General features: G+C 33.9%; 1 pseudogene; it reads right to left on the minus strand.

Annotated features, from left to right (window-relative positions):
• Positions 1 to 551: 551 nt before the first annotated feature.
• LOC149151701 (large ribosomal subunit protein uL14 pseudogene) lies at positions 552 to 1,021 on the minus strand (annotated as a pseudogene).
• Between the last annotated feature and the right edge of the window lie 8,117 nt (positions 1,022 to 9,138).

A 9,138-nucleotide genomic window follows, 5' to 3' on the forward strand; every position in this document is an offset into this window, starting at 1 on the left:
TAATCTCATTTTCAATAAAGGATTTTAAAATAAAATTGGAAACTAAATACGGATATATTTTTGAGTTTTGTATATTATATTGATTAAATTTATTTAAATTTCAAAATAAATGGGAAGAAAATGAAAGAAAAGTATATATATATATATATATATATATATAAGATGTATAGTGCCGAATTTTTCCCGAATTGATTTTTTTTCTTCCAAATTTTTATCGTATCGTATCGAATTCGAATTCGAACTTGGTAACTATGCTTTAAAGAATCACTGGTCCTGTTCACAGCAAAGGACGTGTGCTTTTTCCTTCAATTAGCCATGGCCATTGTTCATTTTCCAGATTTCTCTTTCTAGTAAAGAGGTCATTAGATCACCTTTTGCCCCTCCAAGAATCACAGTTAACAAATAATTAAATATATATATATATATATATATATATATATATATATATATATATATTTTTTTTTTAACTCAAAACGCAACCAAAAATTTCCCATAAATTGAGTAGCTCTAAAATTTCTAGATTGATCAAAATCCCCTAAAATATGTTACCAAACCAACTACTAAGCATATTGCACAATCTCACTAATTACACAATAGCGTTTGTTGCACTGGCAATTCTAGGCCACAAATCAGCACACTCTTTCCCAATGGGCCCTATGATAGCAGAACCTTTCGTTTCTCCCTTTGGATTTACTATGACACTCGCATTATCTTCAAAATACATATAAATGCCATCCTTTCGGTGCCAGGGCTTCCGCTAGTGAACAATGATAGCAGGCATAACCTTCTTTCTTAGGTCAGGCTTTCCCTTCTTGACAGTGGCCATGACCATATCCCCCACATAGGCCGCAGGAAGTTTGTTGAGACGACCCTTGATTCCCTTCATAGAAATTATGTACAATTTCTTGGCTCCTGTGTTATCTGCACAGTTCACCGTGGCTGCCACTGGTAGACCTAGTGACATCCTGAACTTGTTCCCTGCGCCACCTCCATGACCTCTCTTAGACATGGCTGCTCCGCCCTGTTTCTCTTGTCTTCACCAAAAGACCAAATAATTAAATATTATTAAGAAGTTATAACATTAAATAAAAAGTGATTAATAATTCTAATTTCGTATTCAAAATATACGATAAGTGTAACCTCAAATACAACTTGAGCATGAAGGCCTGAAGGCTAAGATTACTGTTAACGATCAGACGAATCCTAAATATTTGTTTGAGTAAGAAGATGGTAATTTATTTTTTGGATGAGATTAACTTTGGTTTAAATTTTTTCTAAGTGATTGGAGGTAATGCTGGTAATAATCTTGGGTTTTAGTGACAATTTGAATGAATGAACCTCTGTTATCCGGTTGGGATTCTGGCTGATTAGAAATTCCCACCCTTCAATTATTATATATACATTTTTAAATAATAGAAAGATTTAAGAACATTTTATTCTATTCCAGTTTTTAAAATTTTAGTGTTTAAAATGGATTTTAGTGTTTATTCTATTATTATGTTGTCCTTTTTAGATTATGGTATATGGAGAGCATTGGTGTCTTTACTCTCCTTGTTTTGCTTGCAGGGAAAAAATATGCCCTGTAAATAAATGGCATCCTATTTTGCCTTTGTTGAAGAGTCCATAGAGCCCTCCCCCATGGAGTGTGTGGGTTACGAGCAGTATGTGCATCTCCCCGAGCTCAGTGACATGTGGAAATTCAAGGAATGGCCTGGTTGGTCTAGAGAGGGGTTGGTAAAGGCTGCCTTATAGTCATTGGAGATTACTTTTCGGTTTGTTTCGTCTGTCCTCTGTGACACAAGGACTTACAATGACAAAGAAGAATGGAAGAGAAGGCTTGAATCCTTAATTAGTTCCCAGATTGAGTTGATTTAAATGATTTGTGAAGATGACAAGTAGGTTCCCACTATTCAGTTGTCAGTAAGTAGTGGTGTTCTTGCTACAAAAGTTTCCCATGAGGTATGGCAGAGACCTGGTGCTTTACCTGTGGTTAGCAGAACAAGTGAATAGAGCTTACTTCCTCGTTTGGGTACATGGAAAAGAGTTGAAGCTATGGTTTCTAAAATATGGCTTGCCATTGAAGGCCATATGCAGAGGAATCCCTTCACTTTAGGTCTAGGGGAACCAAATATGTCAGGTAAGCCTATTCTTGAATATGATAGAATCTGCAAGCCAAGATATTTGCACTCTTTAAAACAACATAAACAGTTCCATAGTCCAGAAGATGCCAAACTTTGCAATGTCCTCCAGATCTTTGAGGCCTGGGTAATTGTAGGCCAAGAATTGTTGCACACAATATATCGAAGAATAGACTCTGGGGATTTCGTAGGAGCATCCGTAGACTGTTGGATGGTTGAAAGGATATGGAATATGCTCACAGAAATTGTGAATTTGCTTCTAGTGATGGACCCAAATGATTTCCTTTGCTTTAAACACCAGTTAGCAATTAACAGCACTAGTACGCTTGTAGGCGCATATTTCCTTCAGTCTGCCCCCGTTAGAGACCTTACAAATGCATGCAAGGAACTAAGGCATGTGGTGCCCAAAGTCGTGGGTGTTGAGGCTGATCCAAAGGGTGGACCAAGGCTCTAAGAGGCACTTATGCATTTGTTTCATTCACATGGACTTCCCTCACATATCACTTCAGGTGCTTATCATGTTGCAACAATACATATTCTGTTGGCGTTCCAGGCAATAGAAGCCACAGTGAAAAGGTTTTTCTTCTCATATCAACAGCTGGTAGTAACAACCACGGGTAGCATTGAAATGAAGGGTCCATCATATCTAGGTGCTTGTGATGCCCTGCGTCAGATATATTTTGAACCACCTTATTTCCCTAGTGTGGTTGGCGCAAAGACATTTTTGGGTTACTATTGGCACTAAAAGTCTACAACTATGGTGGATGGTACACTGGAAGATCTACAGACAAATCAAGTGAAGTTTACAAGACAAACAACAGTGCCTTTAGTTTTTCAAAGTATAACCCCAAATTCATACATACACTTCTTACATTGACAATTTTGAATACTATACATAGAATTATAATGGATATAGGATTAGACTCATTTTTTTTCATCCCCATCAGTAGGAGCAATCAATAGAACAGTGCTAGAAATTTGAACAAATTTTTGTTTTCCCTCTCCAACATGGATAGGATACTAAGGATTCATAGTGTGCAATTCCTCCTTCGTTAAATATTGTAAGAGATTGTCCAAAATTAAAAAGGTAATTATTAAAATTATTAAATTTTACGAGTTGTTTCTTCTTTTAATTTTTTAATTCTTTACCTAAATTCTATGATGAGTTTAATGATATTTATATAATTCATTATAAATTTTAACATGAAGTGTAGTTTAATGCTGTTAATTTTTTTTGTTTTTTTAAGATTTTTTAATTCAGTGTGTGAAACTGAGATAATTATAATTTTAAGTTGTTAAGTTTATTTAATGGAATGCATCATAATTTTTTTGATGCATTAATTTTTTTTTTATTTTTTTTATATATATTTAATCATTTTTTTTGCTTTTAAAGATTTTTTAATTTAGTGTGTGAAATTGAGATAATTATAATTTTAAATTAATGAATTTATTTAATGGAATATATCATAAAAATTTTAATGTATTAAACCTATATCATATTTAAATATATAATATAAATGATGGAACATTACAATTTCATCATGGGTCATACTAAATAATTATCTCTTTAAACTAGGCCTCAAAAAATATAATTCTTTTATTTGAATATTTTCTGCTTCAAAATTAATATGAGTGAACCAACTATCCACGGGTCTTATTGGATCTTGTTCTGATTTATTGATTTAATGATATATAAGATATATCATTATACTATTGATGAGTCATCTTATACAGCGACTTTATCCAATTTTCTCTTATTGACGAAGATAGTTATCAGATATATATATATATATATATATATATATATATATATATATATATATCAATTTTTTGGATATATTGACATCATACCATTAAGTTTTTTCCTTTTTCCCTTACGTTTGACATTTCTGTGTTACGGGTTTGTGTCATAATAAATTTGAGTGAGCAGTAAGGGGTGAATGAGACTATTCTAAAGGTTGTCTCCTGCTCATCATGTTTGCAGCGCTTTTCATGGTGGGTTTCTACTTTGACAACGATTTTCTTCCTTTGCAGATTGTTCTTCAAAAACCATTTTGATGCTTCTTTTCTATAAAAGTGGACATACTTTGTAAGTCAAAACACCAAAACCATAATGAAATTTGTTCCTTCATACTTTGGTATCATTGTAATAAAATCCATTATGGCCTCTTCCGAACACTCACTTGGTATGGACAATGGTTCTAGTAGACTTGGTTTCTTGATTATTCCTCTTTTGTATTCGAGCTACATTCCTACCATAAATATCCACTCATTTCCAAAGTTTTGAGAAAAAATATTACATAATGCATTTTGGATTGACTAATAACATATAATTAGTATAATTTTTTATCTCTACATTTATTTTACAAAGTACTTTGATATTTCTTTATACTCTACTTTAATTTCCTTGCACAGGGCCTTGTGTTATTGCTTAGGATGTCATTTAATTTAACTGAATTTATGATAAAGGTATAAATTTTTCCTTTAGTTCTTCAATACTAATTTGTTTTAGTGAGATTGTAAATTTTAGTTAAATTATTTATAGTATAGTATCATTTATAAAATACGTTGTTCTTTAATCATATAAGTTTAAATTTAGAACATTGATAATGCATATTGCTTATAATCATTCTCACTCTTAATATCTATAATTTGGCTTAACACTTATCATTTTCTTGCAGATTGACACACGGTTTGCTTGCTTGTGCAGAGCCTAACCCCACGGTTTACAGAGAACAAAAACAATCATTGTAATTTTTCTTTCGTGGGTGACTGGCAACCTTTAGTGAATTGCCTTCACCTCTATAATTTTTTTCAAGATAGTTTAGATTGTTTTAATAATCAGTATTAGTAGGGCAATTACTTAGCATTTACGTTAAAATTTTTACATTTCACACATAGCTTAATTAAGGGGAAAAGTAAGTGGCCATAATCCACACATTGTTTCAGTTTGTTTTGCTATTTTACCCAAGTCACATAGCTTAATTAGCAAAGGAGTAAGTGGCCCATAATCCACTCATATTTTTTACTAACCAAAGCATTTTCACTTCATTAGCATTGGGACTAAGAACTGGTGTTATTAAAGAAAGGGAGTAGCCCATACTTCCCTTGCATCTTTTAGACGATCCTGGGCTTGCATCTAAAATATTTCTGAAAGCACTCAGTTTTCCCTCTCCCTTTTTTGGCTCACATAGTGTAATAGGAAGGAAGTAAGTGGCCCATCAACCACACATTATTTTATTTGCAGGTAAGGAACACACATAATTTAGTGTAAGTAGATGAATTTTAAAAGGATCATCGCATATCCACATGGCTACAAAATTTGTATGTTCACTCTGTCACTTACACACACATTTCACTACACACACTAAGCTACTCTAAACTTTGAACAAAGGGAATCAAGTGTAAAAACCTTTTGTACTTAGTTTATTTAAGCTTAATTTTTCACACCATAAGTGAAGGAAGACACCTAAAAGCAATGATAACTTGAACAAACTAAATTTCCCCACATGGGCCACAAAATAATTTATAGTTTAGGTTAGGACTGTTGGGGGTAGGCATCCAATAAGCTGCCATGGTCATGTTACATTTTGAAACATAGAAGTTGTCTTTTAGGGTGCTTCAAATCCTTCAATCAGTCCAGGGAAAAGACAACCCAGGCAGCACAGAGACTCGATTCAGAGGGGGTCCAGCTTAGGCTCAATGCGTGTGGTACTATATGGGGCTACCCAACCTGTATAGTGCTCGGTACTGATAACCGATTACCAAGAAGCTAAAGACTCGACTGCCTTCATGAGACGAAGGTATCTTATTGGCCAGACTTTAGGGCATCTTTCCCTATAGGTGGACGTGTGGGAAGCACTAAAGGCTCATTCAATACATTAGTTGATTCTTTTCGCTGCTGGAAGTGTCACCAGTTATTTCGGGATGTAGCCCCAGTACCTGTCATTTTTTGGTTGCTGGAAGCGTCACCAGTTCTTTCGGGACATATCCTCAGTACCCGTCATTTTTTGGCTGCTGGAAGCGTCACCAGTTCTTTCGGGACATAGCCCCAGTACCCGTCATAAAAGATATCTCCGCAAGGTCGAGTTACTTGTAGAGTGGAAAGGATGAATAGGTCTTCATAGGACCTTTTATCATACGCAAAAAAACTAAAATATTTTCCTTGTTTGATTGATCACATAACTTAACTTAAAGGGAAAGTAACACTTTATTTTTCATTTTGCTTTATGTATCTAATTCCTTTTTATACATATTCCCCTCCTCACCACAAAAGTGACACACATTCCATTTTAAGAATACATAAATACTTTACTTTTTCATATTAAGAATAACAAGACAACACTACACAAAACATTCCAATTCTTGTTTCACCTGAATATACATTAAAATAAATTCTACAAATAAAAATTGAAATGAAACATCCTTTTAACTGATTTAAAATGAAGTATTGAATAATTTGTTATTTATTTTGATATTTTTTGGGTAGAAAAACTGGAGGAATTATCTTTTGTGACATATTTTATGATATGTCTTAATTTTGAGATTTAGAATTTAAAGCCCTCTAAAGTTATTTTGGGATATGAAATGAGTGAAAACTTTGTGAGCATAGCTCTCTGCCTCTTGATGTCATTTTACACACCAATTCTAGCTTTCAAACAATGTGAAAATCACCTTAATCAAATTTCATATGCAGAAGATATGCCGCCCACAAGTTCAGCTAAATTGTTCACACGGTGGTACCAAGTGGATGCTGCATCAACGCCATTACTTAGATATGTGGAGTTAGTCACGTGTGGACATTCAAGAAGATCCTAAAAGGTCCAGAACCTTAACACTAATAGTGGCTTGAAAAATGTGAAAACCCTAAACCTTAAATAGTTTCCAAGCTATGTTAAACACTACGTCACTAGGAAGAGAAAGGGTTCCATATTTTTAGGATTGTATTAAAACATAGTTGAGCACAACATCTAGGAGTGGGATTTGAGATCAAAACAAAGGAGAAAGATAATTTGCAACAACCATATAGACAACAATGTCATAGGCAACGTGATGTCAATACCCCTTTCTTTGTATTTGTATTTCCATAATTAAATAAAAAAGAGTAGAGTATAAGCCTCACCTTCTAATTAGGTTTTCTCTGATATGATATCCCCTGAGTTATATCTTGTATAAAATTATATGATTTTTATATTCATTTACATTTTTTTCCTTTTATGGATTTCCATATTTATATGTATTTAACACTAACGAAGTGTTGAGACATGTGAAAACCCTAATCTGAAATCATTATCAAGCTATGTTAAACACCAGGTCACTAGAAAGAGGGGTTTCCATCTTTCTAGCATTGTATTGTCTCGTGGTAGAGTAGAGCATTTAAGAGTTAGATTTAAGAGCATAACATTTAAGAACCATTTAGGATACATTGTAAAAAAAAACTCTGTAATAAATACTCGCTTTTTTTGTATGTATAGTTTCATAATTAAATAAAAGATTATAGAATATAAGTCTGCCTTTTAATTAGATTTCTCTGATATCATATTTTCTAAATTACATCTTTTATTAAATCATATAATTAATATTTCCATTTACTTATTTTTTATTTAAATTATTTTTAAATATTTGAATAATAAAATAATAAGAAAAATTAAAATTAAAAAAATAAATTAAATAATAAAAATTCAAAAATGACAATGTAGGCTATAATAAATTATTTTCGGTGAATATCTACAATAATTTATATATTGTTTCACAATAGCTTAAACTTAATATTACTTTTTGAACAATTCATTCTCAAGTTTCAATACCATGACATTTCACGGTGAAGACCTCTCCAATCTACTTATGTAATAAACAAGGGGTATTATTAGACTTGAGAAGCCTCAACCTATGCTTTTACACTTAAAAGTTACCTTTCTCAATGACTGATTATCATCTTTAACCACATACCTTGAGATCTGGTAAAGGACTCTCCATAATCTACTTAATTAGAAAAGAGGGGTGTTATTAGGCTAAATAAGCCTCTAACTCATGCTTCTAATAAAGTAAAGATGCGGGGTGCATTAGTTTATGTTAAGATGGTTCATTGTTTAATATTAAGTATGTAAGCTAGGGTGAGCAATGATATTATGGGGACGACTAACTTAAATTCTTTTTTTTTGCTGAAGCAAGAGTCGTACCTTCTATTCATTAGAAACAAAGAAACAAATTACATATAATACAACTACCCAAAGAGACCTGAGGGAAATAGAGTCAACTATCCACTCAGGGCTTGGGTACCAAGCTAAAATCTCAACATCTGGGCCACTGGCCCACAAACTTAACTGCGAGACATTCAAAATACAAACAAAAGACTAAACCGCCCGATCTATTTGCAAAGATCTGACGGATGAGATGCTAATCAAAGCCAAAAAAGGCATATTCTTAGATTCCAAAAACAGACCCGATGAAGAAATAGAAACCATACTAAACATATTTCGGGTCTGAATGGTGGAATAAACTTCGCGCATGTGAATCTCCTGAAATCCACCGATTCCAACCTCAAGGCTCAAAATGCACGGAAGATAACAGTGAATCCAGACTTGAATTCAAAATCACCCAAAATTGCCACTCGCCATCGGTAGCCCGCGAGATCTCCCGCAACTCAGTCCCTAGGAGAGTCCCTTTGATCTGAACCATCCATTATGGTGTCTAAACCAATAGCCTCAAATGATATCGCACAGCAAAAACGATCAAATTTTAATGGGCCGCCCCTCTAAGCTGCAGGAACAATCTTGACCATTGATCCACACAGAGAGATCCAATGGTAGAGCATAATATAGCGCCGAACAAGCTGACCAGATGTTAGTGTGCGATGGAGGGCGGTTTTCCAAACACTCTCTCTGCCACGTGTAGGATGTTGGATGGGATCGCTGCAAAATCGCTAAAACCATTTCCCACTTAGGAGCGGTGTGAGCATCCAAAAACCGCCAAGGAAGCGGTTTTACTCTCTGAGGCCAAA

This window comes from Pinus tabuliformis, chromosome 9, assembly GCF_031772625.1.
Source record: "Pinus tabuliformis cultivar Carrire ecotype Pingquan chromosome 9, CPIR1, whole genome shotgun sequence".
NCBI lineage: Eukaryota > Viridiplantae > Streptophyta > Pinopsida > Pinales > Pinaceae > Pinus > Pinus tabuliformis.